General features: G+C 43.1%; 1 protein-coding gene and 4 non-coding genes across 5 annotated transcripts in view; 4 read left to right on the forward strand and 1 right to left on the reverse strand.

Moving 5' to 3' along the window:
• The window catches only part of ABT1 (activator of basal transcription 1), an 80,530-nt gene that overhangs the window by 39,342 nt on the left and 13,392 nt on the right, over window positions 1-27,796 (forward strand). The gene's annotated exons all lie outside the window — the stretch shown is intronic.
• Window positions 17,957-18,047, forward strand: TRNAY-GUA (transfer RNA tyrosine (anticodon GUA)). The gene is given in 2 exon segments: window positions 17,957-17,993; window positions 18,012-18,047. It is a non-coding gene; the product is annotated as a tRNA-Tyr (tRNA).
• Window positions 20,988-21,060, reverse strand: TRNAA-AGC (transfer RNA alanine (anticodon AGC)). The gene has a single exon. It is a non-coding gene; the product is annotated as a tRNA-Ala (tRNA).
• Window positions 24,716-24,990, forward strand: TRNAY-GUA (transfer RNA tyrosine (anticodon GUA)). Its single transcript has 2 exons — window positions 24,716-24,752; window positions 24,955-24,990. It is a non-coding gene; the product is annotated as a tRNA-Tyr (tRNA).
• TRNAY-GUA (transfer RNA tyrosine (anticodon GUA)) lies at window positions 26,368-26,457 on the forward strand. Its single transcript is given in 2 exon segments — window positions 26,368-26,404; window positions 26,422-26,457. It is a non-coding gene; the product is annotated as a tRNA-Tyr (tRNA).

A 27,796-nucleotide genomic window follows, 5' to 3' on the forward strand; every position in this document is an offset into this window, starting at 1 on the left:
CAGATTCACAGGATCTGAATCTCCAATGCTTTAGAAACCATTGTTTTATAAGGTCCTTTTTTTATTTTATGATACATATAGCAAGTTGGCTGCCTATTCAGTCTAGAATTCCACAGGCAATCAACGCCTTATGGAAAACACCACCATGTTTCTATAATAGATGTAAGGTATTCGCTTTTTGGGTTGAGAAACTTGATGTTACATGTTTTCCTGCCATTCCCAGTTCAGGGAAACTCCAGAAGGATGAGCTTCTGATTAATACATGTTTCCTACATAAATGAAAGATACTTATCCATTCATTCATTACACACGTTTATTGAGAACCATAGGTGTTAGGCATTGTTTTGGGTGTTTGAGATCCATGAGTGAACAAAACTAAGATTTCTGCCCCTCACATTCTATGGAGGGAGGCAAACAGTAAGTATTAAGTATAAAAGTAACAAAAAGGTAAGAAGAAAAAAAAGTCAGCTACGTAGGATGTTAGAACGTAATTGGAAGCGCTAGGAATGCTGTGGTGCATGTTGCAGTATTGGCTAGGGTAGTAGAGCTGGGCCTCATGGAGGTGACATTTGAGCAAAGACGGTCAAAAAATATTATCAAAAAGAGTTCCTGGACCAGGCGTGGTGGCGCACGCCTGTGATCTCAGCACTTTGGGAGGCCGAGGCGGGTGGATCACTTGAGGTGGATCACTCCAGACCAGCCTGGCCAACATGGTGAAACCCGTCTCTACTAAAAGTACAAAAATTAGCCGGGCCTGGTGGTGCACGCCTGTAATCCCAGCTACTCTGGACGCTGAGGCAGGAGAATGGCTTGAACCCGGGAGGCGGAGGTTGCGGTGAGCCGAGATGGCGCCACTGCACTCCAGCCTGGGCCACAAGAGCGAAACTCCGTCTCAAAAATAAAAATAAAAACATTAAATAGGCCAGGCGCGGTGGCTCACGCCTATAATTCCCAGAACTTTGGGAGGCTGAGGCAGGCAGATCACCTGAGGTCGGGTGTTGGAGACCAGCCCGACGAACATGGCGAAACTCCGTCTCTACTAAAAATACAAAAAAAAAAAAAATTTGCCGGGTGTAGTGGCGCATGCCTGTAATCCCAGCTACTTGGGAGGCTGAGGCAGGAGAATCGCTTGAACCTGGGAGGCGGAGGTTGCGATGAGCCGAGATTGCGCCATTGCACTCCAGCCTGGGCAACAGGAGCGAAACTCCGTCTCAAAAATAAAACAAAATAAATAAAAATAGAAGAGTTCCTAGCTGGGCGCGTAGCTCAGGCCTGTAATCCCAGCACTTTGGGAGGTCGAGGTGGGCGAATCACTTTAGATCAGGAGTTAGAAACCAGCCTGGCCAACACGGTGAAACCCCGTATCTACTAAAAATACAAAAATTAGCCGGGTGTGGTGGTGTGTGCCTGTAATCCCAGTTACTCAGGAGGCTGAGGCAGGAGAAACGCATGAGCCCGGGAGGCGGAGGTTGCAGTGGGCGGAGATCTCACCACTGCACTCCAGCCTGGGAGACAGAGTGAGACTCAAAAAAGAAAGTTTCTAAGTAGAGAAATCAAGTAGAGCCTAAGGCAAAAGCACAGTCTGGTATACTATAGAAACAGCAGGGGGACAGTGTGGCTGCAGCAGTATGAGAGAAGAATAGTGGGAAGGAAGTCAAAAAGATATGGAGCCTTCCGGGCTTTAAGGACTTTAGATTTAACCGAGAGATGGGAAGTCTGTGAAGGTTCTGAACAGAAGAGTAACAGTGTTGCGGGAAGTCCGGGACCCCGAACGGAGAGACTGGCTGAAGCCGTGGCTGAAGACCATAAATTGTGAAGATTTCATGGACATTTATTAGTTCTCCAGATTAATACTTTTATAATTTCTTACGCCTGTCTTTACTGTAATCTCTGAACATAAATTGTGACGATTTCATGGACACTTATCACTTCCCCAATCAATACCCTTGTGTTTTCCTGTGCCTGTCTTTACTTTAATCTCTTAATCCCATCATCTTCTTCAGAAACTGAGGAGGATGAATGTCGCCTCAGGACCCTGTGATTGTGTCAACTGCACAAATTGTTTGTAGAGCATGTGTGTTTGAACAATATGAAATCTGGGCATCTTTAAAAAAAGAACAGGATAACAGCGATGTTCAGGGAACAAGAGAGGTAACTTTGAACTGGCCGCCGGTGAGTAGAACGGAACAGAGCTATATTTCTCCTCTTTCATAAGCAAATAGGAGAAATATCGCTGAATTATTTTTCTCAGCAAGGAACATCCCTGAGAAAGAGAAAGCGCCCTGAGGGTAGGTCTATAAACGGCCCCTTTAGAAGCGTGCCGTCTTTTATGGTCGAAGCCGAAGGGATGAAATAAGCCCGGGTCTCCTGTAGCGTTCCCAGGCTTATTAGGAGCAGGAAAATTCCCACCTAATAAATTTTGGTCAGACAGGTTGTCTGCTCTCAAACCCGGTTTCCGGATAAGATGTTATCAACGACAATGCGTGCCCGAAACTTCATTAGCAATTTTAATTTCGCCTCATCCGGTGGTCCTGTGATCTCGCCCTGCCTCCATTTGCCTTGTGATATTTTATTACCTTGTGAAGTATGTGATCTCTGTGACCCACACCCTATTCGTGCACTCCCTCCCCTTTTGAAAATCGCTAATAAAAATGTGCTGGTTTTACAGCTCGGGGAACATCACGGAAACTGCCGACATGTGATGTCTCCCCCGGACACCCAGCTTTAAATTTCTCTCTCTCTTGTGCTCTTTCCCTTTATTGCTCAGCCCAGCCGAGACACTTAGGAAATAGAAAAGAACCCACGTTAAACTTCGGGAGCGGGTTCTCCCGATGTAACAGAATCTAACTTACCTTTTAAAAAGATAATTTTAACTGTTGTGTTGAGAAAAGACCTTAGGGGGACAATGATAGAAACAAGGAAACCAATTAAGAGACTCCTGGTGACAAAAAGTATTAAGAAAGATCAGAGTACTAGCAGGGAAAGAGAAGTGGGTCTATCTGGAAGGCTGAATCAGTAAGATTTCCTGGTAGATTTGAATGGGAATGAGAAGAATAGTCAAGGATAACTTTAAGGGCAGAACACCAACCTTATACATCCATACCAACGAATAAAAGTGTTAAGTGGCCCAGTGTATTTTTTTAAAAATTGCCCTCAAACTTGGAAAGACTGAATTCACATAAAATGTTCTCTACTATTTAATCAGAGCAAAAGGGGTTCAATGATAACAAGAGTTATATCACTGTGAAGACTTGATATATCATGTCTGCAGCCCACTGCGTCTGTAAGGAGCCCCAGAACATGGATATTGCATGGAGAGAATGCTCACCTCTGAGCACACTGGAGACACGATGACAAATTACCACTGTCTGTCCTCTGCCATCCAACCCTTCCTTTCTTCTTCTTCTTCTTCTTCTTCTTCTTCTTCTTCTTCTTCTTCTTCTTCTTCTTCTTCTTCTTCTTCTTCTTCTTCTTCTTCTTCTTCTTCTTCTTCTTCTTCTTCTTCTTCTTCTTCTTCTCTTCTTCTTCTTCTTCTTTTCTTCTTCTTCTTCTTCTTCTTCTTCTTCTTCTTCTTCTTCTTCTCCTTCTCCTTCTTCTTTCTTTCTTTCTTCTTCTTCTTCCTCTTTTCTCTTCTTCTTTTCTTCTTCTTCCTCTTCCTCTTCTTCTTCTTCTTCTTTCTTTTTTTTTTTTTGTAGATCTCCCTATGTTGCCCAACCTGGTCTCAAATCCCTGGCTCAAGGAATCCTCCTGCCTCGTCCTCCCAAAATGCTAGGATTACAGGCATAAGGCATCACAGGCCCTTTTTTCTTTACTCAGTAACCTGAATATTAACAGTAATTCATCACCTGCTCCATGTGATGTTATATCCAGTTTTAAAACGATTCCATATTTTATTTACTTAGATAAATAGCACATAGAGTTGGGCACAGGAAATTACAAGTATTAAACTAGAAGGGGACTGTCGCAGTGTTTTACGTCTGTAATCTCAGCACTTTGGGAGGCCAAGGTGAGCACATCACTTGAGCTCAGGAGTTCAAGACCAGCCTGGCCAACATGGCAAAACCCCATCTCTACAAAAAATACAAAAATTAGTTGGATGTAGTGGTGCTCATGTCAAGTTCCAGCTACTGGGGAGGCTGAGGTGGGAGGATCGCTTGAACACAGGTGGCGGAGGTAACAGTGAGCCATGATTGCACCACTACACTCCAGCCTGGGTGACAGAGTGAGACCCTGTCACTAAATAAATAAATAAACTAAGTAACTAACTAGATGGACTCCCTAGGATTTGGGTGTATTGTTGGTGTATACACCATGAAACTGAGAATTATGAGTTAACATAAAATGGATGAAATTGACCACAGTAACTTTTCTTCAGTACAGTGAGACTTGACTGTTCTCTAAGTCTACTTTAAAAAAGATACAGTGTCTTTCAAAACAATTGACAAACACATTTTTATTAAGCACCTTTTCATTGCTGGACATTTAATAAAAATATGAACATGATATAGTCCCTGCCTTCAAGAAAGCTGCCATCAAGACTACTTTCAGTGGTCGTTTCCATAATTTGTTACCAGAGAAGTTTCTCTGAATGTATAAAGCACTGTAAGAAAAAAGAAAAATGAAAATTGCCATATATCTACTGGGTGAACGTGACTGATTTAACAAAAATTACATCCACAGCTATATTTTAATTGTCTGGCAATAGGAAATGAAGGTGCAGTCAGGTGTGATAGCTCATGCCTGTAATTCCAGCACTTTGGGAGGTCAAGGCAGGAGGATTGCTTGAGGCTAGGAGTTCAAGACCAGCCTGGGCAACATAGAGAGACCCTGTCTCTATATATTTTTTTTAAAAAAATTCTTTTTCAAAAAATACAAAAATTAGCTGGGTGTGGTGGTGCACACCTGTAGTCCCAGCTACTTGGGAGGCTGAGGTGGGAGGATCGCTTGAGCTCAGGAGGTTGAGGCTGCAGTGAGCTGTGATTGAGCCACTGCACTCCAGCCTTGGTGACAGAGCAAGACCCTCAAAAAAATTAAATAAAATAAAAAAGGATAAAGCATGTGCATTGCTTTATGTTTCTGTAAATAATTCTAGGATTTGAGTGCTAGAAATAGCATCAAAAAAAGTTAGTGGGGCCAGGCGTGGTGGCTCATGCCTGTAATCCCAGCACTCTAGGATGCCGAGGCAGGTGGATCACCTGAGGTCAGGAGTTCGAGACTAGCTTGGCCAACATAGTGAAACCCCATCTCTACTAAAAATACAAAAATTAGCAGGGCGAGATGGTGGGTGCCTGTAATCCCAGCTACTCGGGAAGCTAAGGCAGGAGAATCATTTGAACCCAGGAGGTAGAGATTGCAGTAAGCCAAGATCACGCCACTGCACTTTAACCTGGACAACAAGAGCAAAACTCTGTCTCAAAAAAAATAAATAAATAAAAATTTTAAAATAAAAAAAATAAAAAAAATTAGCCTGCTGGGCATGATGGCTCACGCCTGTAATCCCAGCACTTTGAGAGGACAAGGCAGGTGCATCACCTGAGGTCAGGAGTTCGAGACCAGCCTGGCCAATATGGCAAAACCCTGTCTCTACCAAAAATACAAAAATTAGTTGGGTGTGGTGGCTCACGCCTCTAATCCCAGCTACTTGGGAGGCTGAGGCACAAGAATTGCTTGAACCCAGGAGGCAGAGGTTGCAGTGAGCCGAAATTGCATCACTGCACTCCAGCCTGAGTGACAGAGTGAGACTCTGTCTCAAAAAAAAAAAGTTAGCCTTGTATGGATATATGATTTTAAATATAATCTTAAAAGCAATCTAAAATGAAAATTGAAAATATTTGGGCCATCTAATGTATTAAAATATGAAATACTAGCATCATCTATGAAATACTTTAGCCAAAAATATTTTAAGTTGAATTGAATCAAGTTTCTAGACATACCTTCTAATGTATAGAACATAGAAGATCAAATGCAACAAAACTATGAATCAATGGTCTTTAAAAAGTCAACGTCATAAAAATATTGAGAGACTAAAGACATTACAACCACATGGAATGAGTGACTCTATACTGAATTCTAGTTCGAAAAAATAAATACATAAATATATTCTTGGGATAACTAGAGAAATTGGATCATAAGCCAGTTATTAGATACAATGAAATTACTGATACTTTTCCCAGGAGTGATAACAAGTTTATGATGTGTAGAATGCTCTTACATGTAGGAGTGCTTGCTGAAGTGTTTAAATGGTAAAGTCATCACATCTGTCACTTATTTTCAAACAGTTCAGCAAAAGAAATGTACATGCTGTATGTGTGCACACACAAGAAAGAGAGATTGATTTAAAGCGAGTATGGCAAATACTAGCAATTGTTGATTGTGGAGTGTATATATTGTTCACTGCAATATTATTTCAATTCCTTTTTGTAAATTTAAAACTTTTCGGCCGGGTGCGGTGGCTCAGGCCTGTAATCCCAGCACTTTGGGAGGCCGAGACGGGCAGATCACGAGGTCAGGAGATCGATATCAGCCTGGCTAACATGGTGAAACCCCGTCCTACTAAAAAAATACAAAAAACTAGCCGGGCGAAGTGGCGGGCGCCTGTAGTCCCAGCTACTCCGGAGACTAAGGCAGGAGAATGTCCTAAACCGGGGAGGCGGAGCTTGCAGTGAGCTGAGATCCGGCCACTGCACTCCAACCTGGGCAACAGAGCGAGACTCTATCTCAAAAAAAAAAAAAAAACTTTTCATAATAAAAAACTATAGAGAGAAAATAACCTCCTTCAAGAGTAACATATAAAAAACACGACACAACTAAAAACTGTAATAATTGTGTCCCTTTTGTAATTTCTGAGAAATCTCCAAACATTTTCTTCTATTCTTTTGTAAAGGAAGAAAGTTTAGGCAAGAGTTTATTTTAGGGACAAGCCTAAGAACATATTCTCTTTATTATTTCTGTTTTAATCCAAAGAGCTTCTTTAGATGTCAAAAGTCATGTAAAATTTGTGTATGGATGAGATTAGAGCAAGGCAAGTTCCTGGCTAATGATTCACATTAAGAGGCTGAACACACTGGGTTTGAAAATGGCTCAGGCTGGGCACTGTGACTCATTCCTGTAATCATAACACTTTGGGAAGTCGAGACCAGCCTGGCCAACATGGTGAAACCCAGTCTCTACAAAAAATACAATAACTAGCCAGGCATGGTGTCAGGTGCCTGTACTCCCAGGTAGTCGGGAGGCTGAGTAGGAGGATGGTTTAAGCCCCATGCGGCAGAACTTGCAGTGAGCCATGTCCATGCCACAGCACTCCTGTAGCAGGAGGAGTCATAGACAAAAATCCCTCAGACACTGGATTGTGGAAGGAAAGAGCTTTATTCAGCTGGGAGCATTGGCAGACTTACGTCCTAGAAACTGAGCTCTCTGAATAAGTAATTCCTGTCCTTTTTAAGGGCTCACAACTCTAAAGGGGCTGCGTGAAGTGGGGGTCGTGATCAATTGAGCAAGCAATGGGTACATGACTGGGGGCTGCAATGCACCAGTAATCAGAATAAAACAGAACAGAACAGGGAGTTTCACGATGCTTCTTCATACAATGTCTAGAATCTATAGATACCACAAGCGGTGAGGTCAGGGGTTGAATTTTAACTACCAGGCCTGAAATGTGGCACTGGGCTGTCTGACTATGAATTTCACTTCTGTCTATTCTTTTAACTTCTACCTTTTCAGTAAACAAGAAATTAAGTATAAGACAATATGAGGAGTGGTCTCCTCTCTCCAATCTGGGAACAGAGCCAGACCCTGTCTCAAGAAAAAAAAAAAAAAGAAAAAACAAATGAAGAAAAGAAAATGGCTCAGTAATTGAATTGGGATTGTTGCAAAATTTGAGAAACTAGGTGTTAAAGCATGTACAGTGGCAGCACATTGTATACACTATATGTTAATAAATAATTACTTAATACTGGTGAGATTTGGCAGGGTAATGGGTATGTGTTAATTGAAAGAGGACACCAACATCTAAAAAAGGCAACGTTCTTACCAGCTGAGAGCTGAAAACACAGCTAATATTTAATTATTCATAGAAGGAAAATAAAATGAAGAAAAATCTCAACTGATCTATCTTCTAATGTTCTGAAATTTACAGCTCATTGCTTAAAGTAGGCCTAGCAAAGAGAATGGAGTCAAAGCTCTTTTTTTTTTTAACCAAATAACGTCTATTAACATCTCAAAGAACTCTTGATACTCAAGGAACTAACATTTAGCAAAAATACATTTTAGAAAATATGGTTCTTTTCAAATGTAAATTACTGCAAGAGGCAAACAACCAGGAAATAAAAGACTGGAAGAACTGGTTAAAGACCCATCTAATGCCATAAAAGTTCACAAGACTACTTAAATATAAATAATAGTTTATTAACAATCTTGTACTTTTAAAATTCACATTGGTAATTCTAAAATGCTTTGAGTGACATCAGAATCACCTAAGATGTGGGAATGACAATCAATTAATTAATTTATAATTAATCTAAGAAAAGTTATATACATTTTAGAGACCAGGAAGACTAAAGTGGCTTCTGAATTACTGTGTTTATGAACCAAGAACTGGATTATGAAGACTTTTATAAAATCATCTTGAGGTAGGAAAAAAAACAACGTTCTGAGAGTACGATGCCCATTTTTGTGTGTGTTTACAATATTGTGATTGCTGTAATAATCAGGCAGTGAGAATACTAGCCCTTCATCTGATAAGCCACTGTAACCCTCAGGTCCTTATTAACCCTTTATAAAGCTGGTGATATGGTGTGGCTGTTTCACCACCCAAATCTCATTTTGAATTGTAGTTCCCAAAATCTCCATGTGTCATGGGAGGAACCCAGTGGGAGGTAATGAAATCATGGGGGTGGTTGCCCCTGTGCTATTCTCTTCATGGTAATTGCTCATGAGATCCAGTGGTTTTATAAGGGGTTTCCCCCTTCACTTGGTTCCCAGTCTCTCTCCTGCCGCCCTGTGAAAAGTAGGCACCCTTCTAGGGGCATGCATTATCATGTGAAAGTATACCAATGTTAAATGCAGAAACAATAGACTCTAAGGAGACTTCAGAAAGGAAAAACAGTAATATAAAAGAGGTCAGAGCCGGGCGTGGTGGCTCACGCCTGTAATCCCAGCACCTTGGGAGGCCGAGGCTGGTGGATCACGAGGTCAGGAGATTGAGATCATCCTGGCTAACACGGTGAAACCCCATCTTTACTAAAAGTACAAAAAAAAAAATAGCTGGGTGTGGTAGCAGGTGCCTGTAGTCCCGGCTGCTCAGGAGGCTGAGGCAGGAGGATGGCGTGAACCCGGGAGGCAGAGCTTGCAGTGAGCCGAGATGGCGCCACTGCATTCCAGCCTGGGCGACAGTGCGAGACTCCGTCTCAAAAAAAAAAAAAAAAGAAAAAAAAGAAAAAAAGAAAAGAAAAAGTGGTCAGAAAAGGGATACCTCTCATTGACATCTGTTAGACAAGTACAGGACAAGATCTTGACAGGGAGTGGAGGGATATCCTGCCGTATCTCATTAGGGTTACTCTGTGAGGCAAGACCAGGAGTGGGGATAGGTCTGAAACAGCCATGTTGTAATAAGTCTTTCTAAGAAAACGTCACTACATTATTTTGGAGGACAGTATGAAAGGTAAGGTAGCAGAGAGAATTGGGGATAATCAGAAAATAGGCTATCTCACTCAGCTTTCTTCCCATTTGTCTATGCCACAGAGTCTCCCTCTGTTGCCCAGGCTGGAGTACAGTGGCGCGATCTCGGCTCACCGCAGCCTCGACTTCCCAGTGAGGCAGGAAAATAGGATCTGGAAGCAGGGAACACAAGGCCAACTCACACTTCAGCTATAACAGGAAATATCCTCTCCCTAGGGCATACACGGAGTAAATGACTTTGTAACTTTACTTCATCCTCTTCATTTACATAGGGTGTACCCCAAAGAGACGGTATTTAAACTCACAAAAACTCTGTAACGGGGCCTTTGAGCCCCTATGCTCAGCCCCACTCCCACACTGTGGAGTGTACTTTCATTTTCAATAAAACCTTTCATTCTTTCCTTGCTCTGTTTGTGCGTTTTGTCCAATTCTTTGTTCAAGACACCAAGAACCTGGACACCCTCCACCATTAACACCAGGCTTTGGTGATCCTCCCATCTCAGCCTCCTGAGTAGCTGGAACTGTAGGCACGTGCCACCACGCCCAGCTAATTTTTGTATTTTTTGGAGAGACGAGGTTCTGCCATATTCCCCAGGGTTAAATTTTTTTAGTTTTATTTATTTATTTTTTTTGAGATGGAGTCTCCCTCTGTTGCCCAGGCTGGGGGGCAGTGATGCGATCGGCTCAACTGCAACCTTCACCTCCCGGGTTAAAGCGATTCTCCTGCCTCAGACTCCTGAGCAGCTGGAATTATGGGCACACAACACCATGCCCAGCTAATTTTTGTATTTTTTAGCAGAGACAACGTTTCACTATGTTGGCCAAGCTGGTCTCGAACTCCTGACCTCAGGTGATCCACTGGCTTCGGCTTTCCAAAGTGTTGGGATTACAGGCATGAGCCACTGCACCCAGCCAAAAATTTATTAAGCATTAATAACTGTTATCATTTATTAAAACCCTGCCACAGTCAATCAAGGCCCTATACTATGTGCTCGAAGGCTAACTGAACACAAGACAGACCTCAGTTAGTGAAGGCTACATAAGTAATGCCTAAACATATCAGGTACTTTGAAATGTTAGATGTTTTCCTGACAGTTATCTCAAGTCTAGTAAAAGTTTACGGATTTTACCATTCACTTTTTCTACTTTCCTAGCTCTTTTGATTTTTACTTTTTAAAAATCTTACACTTCTAGTATAGAATACCTTTAACCAAAAGTCATGGGGGAAGGAGAAGTTATGAATCAATTAAAAAAAAAAACAACTCAAGGGAAAAAAATGATACAATTTTACTCTGAAAAGCTTCTAAAAATACTGATGTCTGCTGGTATGTATAAAGCATGTTTTAACCATCTTATGGCATTCTTCATGTTAGATATTTGCAATCAATCTATATAGCATACCAGGGGAGAAATTTATCTTAAAGCAGGGAAGTTGTTGGCAAGTATGATTAATTTAGCTTTGCCTTGTGTAATCATTTTTAGTATCTGTCTGTGTCCCAGCACATATTTCCTAATTTTCATAATTGCTTGCGTCTAGAGTTCAGAGAGTTCCAGGACTTCTTCCAAAAGACATATGTTTACATAAGCAAAATACACTTTTATTATAGTATAGTGTAAATCACCAACCAGAAAGGTTCTACAAACTTAAATTCCAAGCATTCTGAATCAGACCTTTAAAGCCAAAAACCTTTATTTCCATAACTGACTCATGACCTACTCTTTGAGCTTTTAAATTTTGACAGCTTTTGAGGACAGAGGCTGTCTTGTTTCTGTGTGTTCCCAGAACTTAGCATAGGACCTGGAATAGTCAGTGATCAATACATGTCTGTGAATATACAGGTCACTGCTGTGTACATATTGCTTCCTTTTAGTACTTTTTTTCTCAAAATTACAACAGCTGAAATGTTCACTCATTTGACTACCAAGATCAATGTAAAATACACAAATAAAAAAATCAAGTAACTTTTAGCTCTTGCTCACACATACATAATACTAGGATGGATTCAAAATGTCTCTACTTAACTTTTGTCAGGAATCTATTCAAAATGTCACTACTAACTTTTGTCAAAAGTGATTCTGGGCAGGGTGCGGTGACTCACGCCAGTAATCCCAACACTTTGGGAGGCCAAGCTAGGAAGATTGCTTGAGCCCAGGAGTTCAAGACCAGCTTGGGCCACATAGTGAGACCCCATCTCTATTTTTTTTTTTTTTTTAAGTGATTCTGGCCAGACACAGTGGCTCACGCCTATAATCCCAGCACTTTGGGAGGCTGAGGTGGGTTGATCACGAGGTCAGAATTTCGAGACCAGCCTGGCCAACATGGTGAAACCCTGTCTCTACCAAAAATACAAAAATTAGCTGGGCACGGTGGCGGGCGCTTGTAATCCCAGCTACTAGGGAGGCTGAGGCAGAAGAATTGTATGAACTTGGGAGGCGGAGGTTGCAGTGAGCCAAGACTGGGCCACTGCACCACTCCAGCCTGGGTTACTGAGCAAGACTCCGTCTTGGGGGAAAAAAAAGTGATTCTGATCAAAATTCCTATCTAAGCAAGGGCAACATAGTGAGACCTACGACTCAACATACTGAGTCTCTACAAAAATACAAAAACAAAATAAAACAGCCCATCAGTTGGGCATGATGATATGTGCCTTAATCCCAGCTGCTCAGGAGGCTGAGGGGAGAGGATCCCTTGAGACTTGGAGATCAATACTTCAGTGAGCTCTGATCCCACCACTGCACACCAGCCTGGACCACTGCACTCCAGCATTAACAACACAGTGAGACCCTGTCTCAAAAAAAAAAAAATCCTCTGTAAGGACTATAACTCCATCTACGAGGCTTTCCTTAATTAATCTCAACCAAATCTGATCTCTTACATAGTCTAAATTCTTGTGTACTTAGGTTTTTTGTGGTACTGTTTGGGACTTGTTTTAATGATTACGTTATTACTCATATGCTTCCTATGGTGTTATTCTTGAATTCTTTATACTCTAATTTAACCAAAAATAAGGCCCAGCTAAAAGGCTTTCCAAGTACCCTCTGTGGGTTCCCCTGTTTGAGCCTGTGGGAGTAAGGCAGTAGACAGCACACTCTGAGAAATGTGCGCTACAAATTCTGTTTCATTTGATATTCACAACTATCCCCTTAGGATCTGTATTATCTTCATTATCATCATCCCCATTTTGCATAAGGCATGAGGAAGTTAGGGAAGTCATACTGCTTGTGGGACATAGATTCAAAAATGGACTAAGTGGCTAAAACACCTGTCTGTGTTCTTTCCATTACATGTCACACACGAGTAAATAGCCCGTCATGTTGCTGTACCTTCTACTACCAAAATTCATATTTACTTTTAAATTGTGTTCAAAAGGGTCTATGTACACAATTAGTACAATACGTATTTACTCGTTTTAGGAAGTATTACAATACAGTTACTGTAGAAACACATGCCACAGAAATTGGTTCTTTACTCACTCCGGAAGGACCCAACCGGCCTCCACTTGGGGTTCCTCCGGCTTTATGTGGCGCTGCTGCACCACGTCCTCCCCTACACGTGGGGGTTGGTGGTCCGATTTCCTCACCCTCAACGGACCACGCGCTCGCAAAGAACCCAGGGCCTCTTCCACCAGCCCGCAGCCGGTACGCAGTAAACCTTTACCGAATGAATGAATGGAAAACTGCGAATTAACTGCATGTTACTTTGCAACATGGGCTGTATGTATGTATGTATGTGTGTATTTATATATTTTTTGAGACGGAGTCTCTCTCTGTCGCCCAGGCTGAATGCAGCGGCGCGATCTCGGCTCACTGCAAGCCCCGCCTCCTGGGTTCACGCCATTCTTCTGTCTCAGCCTCCCGAGTAGCTGGGACTACAGGCGCCCGCCACCAAGCCCGGCTAATTTTTTGTATTTTTAGTAGAGCGGGGGGGTTTCACCGTGTTTGCCAGGATGGTCTCGATCTCCTGACCTCGTGATCCGCCCGCCTGGGCCTCCCAAAGTGCTGGGATTACAGGCGTGAGCCCCCGCGCCTGGCCCGCATTTTTTTTTAATGACACTTATTTCATCTATAAATACGCAGATGCACAGAGCGCCACTATACCACCTTTCATGTCACCCGCAGAGTTCTGCAGCCGTGACGGCAACTGCACCTGCGCACCTGGCAACACAAATAGGCCACACCCTCGCCACCATGTGACCTCCTCCCCATCACGGGACCCGTTGCTCCCCACGCTGGCCCAGGACCGCAAGTTCCCGGTTACCTTTATTTCGCTGGTTTTCCGAACCTCCAACGAAACGCACTCGCCGTCCGCTTGCTGTCCTCTTGCTTGCCGCTAGCTCCAGATGGCTACCATTCGGAAAATCAGCTCCGCTACCAAACACAAGTGGAAAGAAAGCGTAAGCGGGTGAAAAAGCTGAGAAAGTGGAAGAGGGCGACGGACCCCCAGCCCCTTAGCTCAAAATGACCACCCGGGAGCAGAGATACCCTTTGCGAAGCTTTCTTTTTCTTTGTGTGTCTATTCGTCAACGCAGGTGCCCCCCTCGCCACCGCCTCTTCACCTTTCCCTGTGCGAAAGGCTTTGTAGTCTTCCAATTAGCAAGTCAATGAAACCGGACGCCAGGGCACCCACCCTGGGTCCTGGCTTCTGGCGCTACTGATACTCTCTTCTCTTGCACTACCGCGGGAGTGAGGTGGGGGGCTGGGAGAGGCAGGTGGGACTGGAGACTCATCTCCCACCTGCATCTAAGAATACTATTTATGAAGGAGAACAAAGGAAAGCAAAACCTTTCCAGCTTCCCGTTTTCACATTGGGTTATATTTTGTTTTGAAAATGAACACATAGAAGATAATTTTAGCCATATATAGGATAATCATAATTCCTAACCTACAAGAATACAATTTGTCATGCCCGTCTCATAATCCCTCAGATCTAACGTTTGTTCCCATCACTTTCCGCTGTCCCTCAAGTTTCCTTCAGGCCTGTCTTCTCTGTCTGAATTGTCTGTAATTTGGCGCTGGAGAAATGAAGGAGTGGATCCTGCCTCAGGGCGGGTGTAGGATTACACACAAGTAGGGGCCCCAGTCCACAAGCAAAGGCAGGAAGGACTTGTGCTTGGAAGACTTCATAAATCACATTTATCTTACACTGGATGGTTCTGTTAGTAGGTCAGACTTTTAATATGAATGTTCACGCTCCTTCTTGTGAATCTATTTTAGGGGAAACCTAATTATTTTCTTTCACAATAAAGGGTTTGTTGGGAGAGTGGCAGAAAAGAGGAACTTTTTTTTTTTTTTGAGATGGAATTTCACTCTTGTTGCCCAGGCTGGAGTGCAATGGCCCGATCTCGGCTCACCGCAACCCCCGTCTCCCTGGTTTAAGCGATTCTCCTGCCTCAGCCTCCCGAGTAGATGGGATTACAGGCGCCCGCCAACATGCCCAGCTAATTTTTGTATTTTTAGTAGAGACAGGGTCTCACCATGTTAGCCAGGCTGGTCTTGAACTCCTAACCTCGGGTAATCCAGCCGCCTCGGCCTTCCAAAGTGCTGGGGATTACAGACGTGAGCCACCGCGCTCGGCCTGAACTTCTTTCAATGGTGCCAATCTTATGAACCTCAGACACCTCTCAGTGAGAACTTGCTGGCATTTTGTGTGGAGAACAGAACCGAGAGGACCAATCTGGACAAGGGGAGCCAATTGGAAAACTGCAGGCCCAGGATTATCTTATTTTCATTCTCCAGAGCAGAGTTGCAATAGAGCGCTATTGACATTTTGGACTAGATATTATAATTCTTTGTTGTAGGGGCTGTTCTATGCATTACAGGATGTTTACTAGCATTCCTGTTCTTTACCTACTATATTCCTCAGTCACAGCTATTTACCTACTATGTTCCTCAGTCATAACAATTAAAAATGTCTTCTTACATTGTCAGATGACCCTTGTGAGGGCAAAATTGCTCCATTAGATAAATTACTGCTCCACGAGTATGTAGCATTGTTTTGGCTTACTATTTATTTTTGAGACAGGGTCTGGCTCTGTCTCTCAGGCTGCAGTGTGCAGTGAAACAATCATAGCTCACTGTGGCCTCAAACTCCTGGGCTCATGGGATCCTCCCTCTTCAGCCAGTCCCAGTAGCTGGGCCTACAGGCACCCGACCACTACTCCCGGCTAATTTTTGTATTTTTTGTAGAAACAGGATTTCACCACGTTGGCCATGGCTGATCTCGAACTGCTGATCTCAAGCGACTTACCTGCCTCAGGCTCCCAAACTACTGGTATTACAGGCCTGAGCCACCAAGCCCGGCCTAGTTTACTATTTATTGATTAGGGTATTTTTTCAGCTTTGTAAGGGACCGTCGTTAACTTGTAGACAACTGTGATGATGCAAATAAACTTCGTCTGATATTTAGTTATTTTCTGTCCTGTAGAAACAGTAACAGTTATATTGCCCTATGGGGCAGTTTCTAGTTCTCTATTTCACTTAGCAAAGTTAATTTACAGCATTGCTTCTTTCAGTGACTATCAATAAATTCTTTGAATCGGTTTTACCATCTTGATGATTCCCTCATTAGTGAATTAAACCTTTGGCAAATGTTTATTTCATATTCATATAATAATCATGCATTTAACCGTTTGAAAAGTGTATTTTGACCAAATGAATAATAGTAAATACATCTTTGAAACAGGATAACTTATTCAGTCCATTGAGGTTGGAGAGGAGATAAAACATTACATTTAATTCATCCAGACTCGCCCCACTCAAATAAATGTTTCATGGACTTGAGGAGATTAATGGCCAAGTTAAATGTGCTTTCAATTCTTGTTCAGAAAAGAAAAAAAAAAATCTGTGTGCCATAAAGGAGTGAACATTGGGCTCAATGGACTACTTGTACAAGAAGGATCATTTGCCCTGTGCATGTTGTATTACATGACAAGGTAATTATCTTTAATGGAACATGAAGAAGAATGAAACAGATTTCTTTTCCTTTTTCTTTCTTTTTTGTTTTTTTGTTTGTTTTTTTGAGAGGGAGTCTTGCTCTGTCCAGCAGCTGGAGTGCAATGGCAACATTTCTGCTCACTGCAACCTCTGCCTCCTGGGTTCCAGCGATTCCCCTGCCTCAGCCTCCCGAGTAGCTGGGATTACAGGCGCCCACCACCATGCCCGGCTGATTTTTGTAGTTTTAACAGAGACGGGAGTTTCTCCATTTTGGCCAGGTTGGTCTCGAACTCCTGACCTCAAGTGATCTCCCCATCTCGGCCTGCCAAAGTCCTGGGATTACAGAGGTGAGTCAACATGCCAGGCCATAATGAAACAGATTTCCGATGCCAGATTCCACAAGTGGATTTCTTCGTTAATGAGCGAGGATAATAGCTATTCTGAGCTTCAGAGTCATAGAAAACTAGACAAGAACCTTACACTTTGCAAAACTAATATTTGAAATGATATTACCCTGTGTTAAAGTTGATCATCTAAAAACGTATCATTTTAGCACCCCCATGGATAGGTTTCTGCTGAGTTAAGAATTAAGGTGATGGCCAGCTGCTGTGGGCTCACGCCTATGATGCTAGGATTTTGGGAGGCCAAAGCGGACGCATCACTTGAGGCCAAGAGTTCGAGACCAGATTGGCCAACATGGCAAAATCACATCTCTACTAAAAATACAAAAATTAGCCAGGCGTGGTGGCTTGCGCTTGTAATCCCAGCTGTTCGGAGACTGAGGCGGGAGAACGGGAGAATCGCTTGAACCTGGGAAGTGGAGGTTGCAGTGAGCCGATATCGCGCCACCGCACTCCGGTCCGGGCGACAGAGCGAGACTGTGTCTCAAAAAAAAAAAAAAAAAAAAAAAAAAAAAAAAAAATAGTATGCTTTCGAAATTGCGTTATTTAGCCTGCTCTTCCTTCTCCTCCTCCTGTCAATTATCTCAATAAAATCTCATTAAAATTGCAGTGTTAAAATGTTTCAAATTCTATTTTTAGGTAGAGATTAAAATTGGTTATATAATGCATTCATCACAACAGAAGATGGTCATTGCTAAATTCTTATCAGTTCTTTGTGCCTCCTTAACATTTTCTGTTTCTTTTTGTAAACTAGTGAGAGTGGTGCTTCTGTTTTCTCCCTGTTTCAGAGAAAAGGGCCTCTGAATATCAATCAATTCCGAAGGGGTACTGGATGTCAAAAGAATATCAACTGGATGTCAAATAGGTAAATAGGACGGCAAACGGCCAAGATTGCCCAACCTCGCGCAGAGATGGCATCCCCAGCAGAGAGAGACGGTTATCTGAATCCTTCGATAGCTCAGTTGGTAGAGCGGAGGACTGTAGTTGGATATTTCCCTAGTTATCCTTAGGTCGCTGGTTCGAATCCGGCTCGAAGGAGTTCATGTTTTTTTGCGTATAAGTTTTAAGATTCATTCTCAGAAATGAGTATTTCACTTATACATATCCTCGATGAGAATCTATTATAAAACTATTTTGGATGTGCAATGAATCTCTTTTTTTATTATTCTCCGTAATAATTTTTCACACGCGCCATCAAGGCTTCATCCCTATAATTCATATAATCCAACTCTCTTAGAAGTCCTGGGCACTGAGGAAGTGAATCAGACACTGGTCCACTGGGCTAGAGATCCACAGAGGCCTCTCCACCCCTTAACCCCGGATCCACAGCCTGGGGAAAGGGGCGGCTGGTGGGAATTACTCGGAGCAACTGGTAATTGGTGGGGCACGCGCGTCCCCTGGTGTTCAAAGTTCTGAATCGTTGAGAGTTACATGCCGAACCACTAGCGTCTGAACCCTACACATCCGAAGCCGGGATGACATTCAAGGAGTCTATTCGCCCTTCTCCTTTTAATTGTCAAGGTGGTGGCTTTCGACCCTAGCTGAGAATATGTGGTAGATATTAGAATCACCTGGGGAGATTTTACAAAGCATCTATGCTTGGGTTTCTTTGGAGGTAAGATTCAGGTATTGTAGTTTCAAAAGCTCACCAGGTGACTTTCATGTACTGCAAGTTTTGAAAAACACTGGTAGAAGCGAATTATTTTAGAAGAAAATAATACATACGGGAAAAAATGGACAGGATTTCCTACCCACATAGGGAATTAGCTCACGAAGTAGAGATCTGGCATAACAGTGGTACATATTTGGTAATTTTGTGCCAATCTTATTACAATATATTAATCCCATTGTACCCCTTTGTGTCTGAAAATGTGATCCCAGGTACCTATGGTAGAGTTCTTAATGACAAATATCTTTGTCTAGATCAAAGTAAGGAAGCGTTTTCTGAGGAATTTGTGCCTGGCAATTTCTTGTATGTGCCTTCCCATGTTTCCAAACTTTTATTTTTTATGAAAATAATTCTCAAACTTGGATATGTATCAGAACCACGTGGAAAACTAATAAAAAAAACACAGAAGCCCAGGCTTATTGAATTAGGGTGATGGTTGGAGAGTCCTGCCCAAAACGCATTGGAAGCCACTCCTATTAAGGGCTGGAGATGGATCTAAACTGATAGCTCCCCATGAACTTGCTTTTTGAAAGCTGGTTGGAGGCAAAAGAAAAATGGCCTTTTGTTTGTTTTTTGAGAGGGAGTCTCGCTCTGTCGCCCAGCCTGGAATGCAGTGGCTCCATCTCAGTTCACTGCAAGCTCCGCCTTCCGGGTTCAAGAGATTGTCCCGCCTCAGTCTCTCGAGTAGCTAGGATTACAGGCGTCCGCCACCACGCCGGGCTAATTTTTGTGTTTTTAGTAGAAACGGGGTTTAACCATGTTGGCCAGGCTGGTCTGGAACTCCTGACCTGAGGTGATCCACCCGCCTCGTCCTCCCAAAGTGCTAGAATTACAGGCGCGAGCCACCGCACCCAGCCAGAAAACAAAACAAAACAAAAAATAGGTATTTTGAAAGGTAATGTTTGAGCCTTGAATGCGACATTTATTAAATACTCCTGAACTAAGCTTCTTGCCAAGGCACAATAGATTTTGGTCCAGAGAGATTCTCTGTCACAATTCTCCTCCCATATGCCAGCACCAGGAACAGCAGAAGACCCCCCACCACCCTCCGGCAAGTTATAGCAAGATGACTTCAGAAGAGGAAGAGTGAATGTCAAAACAAAACAAAACAAAACAAAACAAAAACCCTCAAACATACCTACATATGCTTTGGCCCTCCCTCATTTTATTTTGTTTATTTTTTTTGAGACGGAGTCTCGCTCTGTCGCCCAGGCTGGAGTGCAGTGGCGCGATCTCAGCTCACCACAACCTCTGCCTTCCGGTTTCAAGCCATTCTCCTGGCTCAGCCTCCCGAGTAGCTGGGATTACAGGCATGCGCCACCACGCCCGGCTAATTTTTGTTGGGATTCATGCACCACCAAGCCCGGCTAATTTTTGTATTTTTAGTAAAGACGGGGTTTCACAATGTTGCCAGGCTGGTCTCGAACTCCTGACCTCTGGATCATCCTGTCTCGGCCTCCCAAAGTGCTGGGATTACAGATGTGAGCCACCATGCCCCGCCCATCCATTTTATTGAGATAATGGGAGTGCATTTGTTACAGTTGTAACAACTTGAGGTGGTCCTCAATAGGTCGGACATGTAGGAAATAGATTCTAAGAATAAAAATGTAATTTTAAAAATCTTTTAAAATTTGTAATACAGGGCCAGGCGCGGTGGCCCACGCCTGTAATCCCAGCCCTGTGGGAGGCTGAGGCGGGTGGATCACTAGAGGTTAGGAGTTCAAGACCAGCCTGGCCAACAGGGTGAAACCCCGTATCTACTAAAAATATTCCGGGTGTGGTGGCTCACAGCTGTAATCCCAGCTACTCCGGAGGCTGAGGCACAAGAATCGCTTGAACCCGGGAAGCGGAGGTTGCAGTGAGCCGAGATCGTGCCACTGCACTCCAGACTGGGCGACAGAGTAAGTGTCTCAAAAAAAAAAAAAAAAAAAAAAAAAAAAAAAAAAGGAAAAGAAAAAGAAAAAAATTTGTAATATGTCCTCAGTCTGCTCTGATAAAAATGTAATACATAAATGTAATACATAAATGTAATACATAAATGATCGAAGTGCATAATAGATTTGCCAATGCACCTGGCAGAGATCAACGTTCAGAACTGAAAACAGTGAGAGAAATTCCAAAGAACCCAACTCTGTCTAGGATAGAACAGTCCGAGGACTAGATGGCGAGGGAATCTTGAGCTTGAAGGAAAGGACACCCCCATTATGATATGGGAGTGTGTTGTTAGCTGTTTATGAGTCAGCAAGATATTCACGGAAAGATAGGAGTAAAGGCCAAAGGGTAAGGTGTGAGAGGAAACTACATAAAACTGGAGAATGCGGGCATCGATCCCGCTACCTCTCGCATGCTAAGCGAGCGCTCTACCATTTGAGCTAATTCCCCTCGTGGAAAAGCGTCTTTTACATCCTTTACCCTCTTTGATATCTGGAAGTAATTCAGGACTCACTGCTATTTCAATTGACTTTTGTCATTAGCCAATAGGAAAAAAATGAAGAACTGTGTATCAATGGTGACTAAAGAGCCTCAGCATGACTTCCGCCCCTCAGCGCCATCTATAATCTGTTTTGCCATGTCGGATCCCGTCGGGAGGAGACCACGGAGTGCAGGTGAACCAGGGAGTCAGGGAGTCAGGGTCCTTAGAAACAGCTGTCTTGGGGATCCGGGAAGAGGTTAACACTGGAATCACATCTACGGAAACCGGGAACTGGAAGCAAATTGAGGATGCAGCCAGAAGGGAAAATCAAGTTTTTCAAGCAATGAGGTTCGGCCTTGGCCTAACCAATAGTTTCTACCACTCTCCGCACCCCTAAAATTTTCATCTATTCATCTGGTTCCAGAAACAGATTATCCAGCGTCTTTATAGATCTACGAATGTCCCTTAAAGTCGGGAGCGGTTGTTCACGCCTGTAATCCGAGCACTTTGGGAGGCCGAGGCGGGTGGATCACTTGAGATTAGGAGTTCGAGACCAGACTGCCAATATGGTGAAACCCCCGTCTCCGCTAAAAACACAAAAAATTAGCCGGGCGTGGTGGCGCACGCCTGTAATCCCAGCTGCTCGGGAGGCTGAAGCAGGAGAATCGCTTGAACCCAGGAGGCAGAGCTTGCAATAAGCTGAGTTCGCACCACTGCATTCCAGCCTGGGCGACAGAGTAGTAAGATTCCTTCTCAAAAAGAAAAAGAAAAAAAAATCCACTTTTTGTCTGGCTTTGTCACCGCCGGAGGACCTGTGGCCACGAGGGGGCGTGCGTCCCATTTGATTTCTCTATTCTGGTTTCTGTAGTCCTGATTTCGATCAAGGGGTGTACAAATTATTTTTCTGAGGTAAATATTAGCAAGAGAAGCGAATATACTTATGGCTGCAGACTTAGAGGCAGAGTGTTTGCACAAAGACAAATGCTTTAGTTGCCACTTTTTCTTCTGGGCCTACTGAGTACCAGGTACTGTGCCAGGTGCTAGGTGCTAGGTACTGTTCAGCAGAAGCTAGTTGAGAAAAGGAGGATCCGTTGGGCATTGCTAGAGGCCCATCACTCTCAGAAAAGCCATACGAAAGCTGTCACCCAATATCTGCACCTTCAACTGCTTCTTTTCCAGAAATTCCATCATTAGAAACTTCCTTTTTTATTTTCTAGTCTCAATGGAATTGGGGCAAGATGCTAAAAATTGAAAATGGAGAAGACAAAATATCTTATTTAAGAAAGTGACTATGCTGCTCAGGACATAATAGGTCTTTTAAAGACCTTAAGACAACCTTTAGTACTTGCTCTTCTCTTTTGCTTTTTCATTGCAATCATGGCTGACAAAAAGTGGATAACTCTGCGGGAAGAAGACCTCCCAATTTCCTGTCCCCACCATTTTAGACAAGAGAGTTAAAAACTCAGATATTAGACAGGCGCAGTGGCTCACTCCTGTAATCCTAGCTCTTTGGGAGGCAGCTGGATCATTTGAGGTCAGGAGTTCGAGACCAGCCTGAGACCAACATGGCGAAACTCTGTCTCTACTAAAAATACAAAAATCAGCTGTGGGCCGTGGTGGGTGCCTGTAATCTCAGCTACTTGGGAGGCTGATGCAGGAGAATCGCTTGAACCTGAGAGGCAGAGGTTGCAGTGAGCAGAGATTGCACCACTGCCCTCCAGCCTGGGCGACAGAGCGAGACTCTCTCAATAAACAAACAAAAAACCAGATATTCTAAGTGTGTGTAGAAACCCACCATTCATCTCAGAACTTGGCTCAAAGTCAGCCTTGCTTTGAGGTTCACACCACCTAGGTGCTTTCTCCTTCCACCCTGGACAGAATTTATCCAGTCAGTTTGGCCTCCCCTTACTCTTTTCTGTTTATTTTCTATGACTCTGTTAGCAGTGCAGGTGTGGAAATGAGGTGAAAGAAAATTAGCCCAATCCCATAGTTCAGATCCATGGGTTGTGTGTTGGCAGGACTGCAAACTGGGAGCAATTGGTTTGCCTAGGGCTTTTGAATTGGGAGTTCTGGTTTCCAGCAACATTGGATTAGGTATCAAATTTTACAACTTCTTAGCTTCCACAGAAGTAAATTAAGGTCAAGAAACCCCATCTCTACAAAAAGTACAAAAATTAGCTGGGCTTGGTAGCATGTGCCTGTAATAGTCCCAGCTACTAGGGAAGCTGAGGTGGGAGGATCACTTGAGGAGGGTGAAGTTGCAGAACTGTGATCATGCCTCTGCACTCCAGCCTATGCGACAGAGTGACAGACTGAGATGCTTTCTCAAAAAAAAAAAAAAAAAAAAAAAAAAAAAAAAAGAATATCTTAAAGTTCACATGGAAGTTTTAACAGTTGTTAGCAGTAGTTAAACTGTTGACTCTCAACTCCACACCCACTGCTATGGACTGAATTGTGTTTCCTTAAAATTCTGTGTTGAATCCTGAACCTTTAAAGTGACTTAGTTGGAGTAAGGAAGTAGTTTAGGTTAAATAAGGTCATAGGGATGGGCCTTGATCCCTAAGCTTAGTTTCCTTATAAGAGGAGACAGAGTACTCAAACCATGTGAAGACACAGCAATAAGATGTCCATCTGCAAGCCAGGAAGTGAGCCCTTACCAAGAACCAAATCAGTTAGCAACTTAATCTTGGACTTCCCAGTCTCCAGAACTGTGAGAAAATAAATTTCTGTTGTTTTAAGCCACCTAGTCTGTGGTATTTTTGTCATAGCAGCCTGCTAGAGTTTGAATGTCTGTGTCCTTCCAAAATTCATTATACTGAAATCTAAGACCCAATATGATAGTGTTAAGATGTGGGGACTTTAGGAAGCCATCTGGCCATCAGAGCTATGCCATTTCTTTTTTGTGGGGGGGCCTTCTCTTTCTTCTGCCACATGAGAACACAATGTTTCTTCCTTTTGCCCTCCATTTCTTCTGCCATGTGAGGACACAAACATAGGTGCTATCTTGGAAGCAGAAAGCAGGTCTCACCAGACACTGAATCTGCTGGTACCTTGATCTTGGATTTCCCAGCCTCCAGAACGGTGAGCAATACATTTCTACTTTTTTTTTTTTTTTTTTTTTGAGATGGAGTCTCGCTCTGTCACCCAGGCTGGAGTGCAGTGGTGCAACCTCGGCTCACTGCAGCCTCTGCCTCCCGGTGTCTCCTGCCTTAGCCTGCCCAGTAGCTGGGACTATAGGTGTGAGCCACCATACCCAGCTAATTTTTGTATTTTTAGTAGAGATGGGTTTTCACCACGTTGGCCAGGCTGGTTTTGAACTTCTAACCTCAAGTGATCCACCCACCATGGCCTCCTAAAGTGCTAGGATTACAGTTGTGAACCAGAGCACCTGGCCTCCACTCTTTATAAATTACCCAGTCTCAGGTATTTTGACACGCAGAACAAATGGATTCATCATACCGAATACTTCCAGTGTTCTGAAAAAACTGTGTTAAAACCGATTGTAGTTTAAAAAATGAGTATCAATATAATTAAAACTGAGTCTCCTTAATGCAACAAGACTTGAAGACCCAGAGACTTTCAGGACACATATTTAGGAATTTTAGAGAATGAAAAGCTGTGTGTCCTTTGATAGCTCAGTTGGTAGAGCGGAGGACTGTAGGTTAAAACTGAGTTAAAACCGATTGTAGTTTAAAAAATGAGTATCAATATAATTAAAACTGAGTCTCCTTAATGCAACAAGACTTGAAGACCCAGAAACTTTCAGGACACATATTTAGGAATTCTAGAGAACAAAGAACTGTGTGTCCTTAGATAGCTCGGTTGGTGGAGCGGAGGACTGTAGGTTCCTTTAAACTTAAGGCATCCTTAGGCCCCTGGTTCGAATCCGGCTCAGAGGATGTCAGTTTTTGAACTACAGGCTAATTAACGAACTTTACGAAAATAAGGCTCTAGACGGGAAAACGTATTAAGCTGCTCTTTAATCCCTTCTTTAATCCCCTTTGTGTTACAGGAAGTAAGACTCTTAATCACATTGCAGTTTTACCACTTGACCCTATGGGTAAGCTTTGCCAAAAGGGAGGCTACAGACTCCAAGGCTGGAGGTGAGAAAGTGAACTTGTTTTCTTTCTGGGGCCTTCCTGTTTCTCTAGGTGTCATCCCAGTAACCCTAACAGAGACAACAACTTTGTAGCAGCCCCGTTTCAAAATTTCACTTCTTATTGGCATCTCTGTAGCTTTTCCGCGTGGTGTCCAAGGTACAGATAGGATACACAATAATGTCAAGAGAGGCTGTCCACATCCTAGGATCACTCCTCTCTAGCTGCTAGCTCTCTATTAGGTTAGAAACATTGAAAGTTATCATCTACTATTTTCTTAGTTACTCATGCAAGGGACTTAATTACGGAGTTCAGTATCAACTGTATGCTATTAATATTTCTGACAAGAGGCACTGGCAGTTGCCATTTGAAGAAAAACTTGGGATTTTTCCTTTTAAAGCCTTTTCTTGCGAGATAGATTTCTGCCTTAGATATAAGGAAGCTGAGCAGACAACAATCTACACAGAACCTCTCTCTATGTTGGACAATTTGCTTTGAAAAAGGAATATTTATATTTCCACGAAAGTTTTCAAGAGTTTTTGCTTCATTTTAACTGCTCCACCATGGTTATGTAATATACACTCAAATTTACACAAACACGCACAGACGACACTTCCACGTTTCAACACTACAGTTATGAATGTACACAATTTATCATTCGACTTTCAGAAAGGAGAACTGCAAGGATACCGGAATGCTTTGTTCACAACCCTGGGATCCTCATCAACCCAGTTGTCTGTATTTAGGGCAACCATAGCATTTATCAAGCAAATCCAGACACTTTTAAGAGAGAAAGGAGGAGTTAATCACACAAAACAGCAGGACAGAGGGCGTAATCTGGGAGATTGTGTATATCTAGGGGAGGAGGACGGGGGATTCCAGTAAGGTTTTTGGTTTGAGCTATATCTAAATATCCTAATGTTTTCAATATAAAACTCAATGCCTTTTACATATTTATAACCATGAAGCCAATTACCTAGATCATTACACAGAATAATTCCGGTGTCTGAGAATACTGCTTTAAAGCCGATGGTAGTTTAAAAAATTAATATTAATATAATTAAAACCTAGTCTCCTAAATGGAACAAGACTTGAAAACCTAAGAACTTCCAGGACGCACATTATTTTGGGGCTTCTAGAGAGCACAGAACTACGTGTCTAGAGAATGAAAAACCGTGTCCTTCGATAGCTCAGTTGGTAGAGCGGAGGACTGTAGGTTCTTTAAATTAAGGTATCCTTAGGTCGCTGGTTCGAATCCGGCTCGAAGGACGGTAGTTTTGACCTACGGGTGAATGATTCCAGACATATATGATCTTTACGAAAATAAAGATCTAGACAAAAATATGTATCAGACGGCTCCTTAGGCTCAACCTTGCGCGAGTAGACAATTTTTGGTTACATGCGTAAAATATTTTAGGAATAAACCAGAAACGTGGTAGCTTCACCAAAGGGCGCCTGCGTAGATGAAAAGCAGTGTTTCCAGGAAGTCTGAGGCTTCACTTTTTCCTTGTGAAATTTGTACCTCGCAACACTTCACCTCCACTCCCTCCCTGAGTCTCCTCCTGGCTCTTGGTTTCTTGATGCCATTCTTATTTCCCGCTACTGATCATGAAATGCAGTTTTTATTCCCACTTCCCCTCCCCAGCCCCGACCCGAGTTGACGTTCCACCAGCAAACCACAGCCAACGCCCGCAATGGAGTTCAGTTAAGAAGGCGCGTGGGAGGTGTGGGGAATGCCAGGAGCACCCTGGCCCCAAGGTTTTCATTTCAGTTTTTATTGGAGGTTAGAATATACGAAGACTTTTGGGGTCCTCTATCTTGTTACTTTTCTTCTTCTCTCCTTCTGTTTCTCTGTGTGTGGGGGTTTTTGTTGTTGTTGTTGTTGTTATTTTAGACAATCTCGCTCTGTCGCCCAGGCTGAAGGACTCACTGGACTTCCTGGGCTCAAATGATCCTCCCACCTCAGACTCCGGAGTAGCTGGGACTACAGGCTCGAGTCACCACCCCTAGCTATTTTTGGAGAGAGGAGGGGTGTGGTCGGAGAGTTTCGCTTTGTTGGCCAAACTAGTCTCGAACTGCTGGATTCAAGCGATCCGTCCGCCTCGGCCTCCCACAGTGCTGGGATTACATGAATGAGCCACCGCGCCTGGCCAATACTTTTTTATTCTTCCGGCACAGAAAATGAAGAATAAAATTTGAGAACTTTTTATTTTTAAATTTTTGGTTCAGGGGCTACATAGGCAGATTTGTTACGTGACTAAATTGCGTGTCGCTCGGTTTTGGTGTACGAACGTCCCCATCACCAAGGTAGTAATCATAGTACCCGATAGTTTTTCAACCCTCATCCTCCTTCCATCCTCCTGCCTCTAGTAGTTCCCAGGGTCTATTGTTCTCACCTTTGTGTCCATGTGTACTCAGTATTTAGCTCCCTACTTATAAGTGAGAGAACATGAGGTATTTGGTTTTATGTTCCTGAGTTAATCCACTTAAACAATAGTGGCCTCCAGCTGCACCCATGTTGCTGCAAAGGACGTGATTTTGTACTTTTTCATGGCTGTGTAGTATTCCATGGTGTATATGTATCACGTTTTCTTTATTCCACCCTTAG

Source organism: Macaca thibetana, chromosome 4 (assembly GCF_024542745.1).
Source record: "Macaca thibetana thibetana isolate TM-01 chromosome 4, ASM2454274v1, whole genome shotgun sequence".
NCBI classification, from domain to species: domain Eukaryota; kingdom Metazoa; phylum Chordata; class Mammalia; order Primates; family Cercopithecidae; genus Macaca; species Macaca thibetana.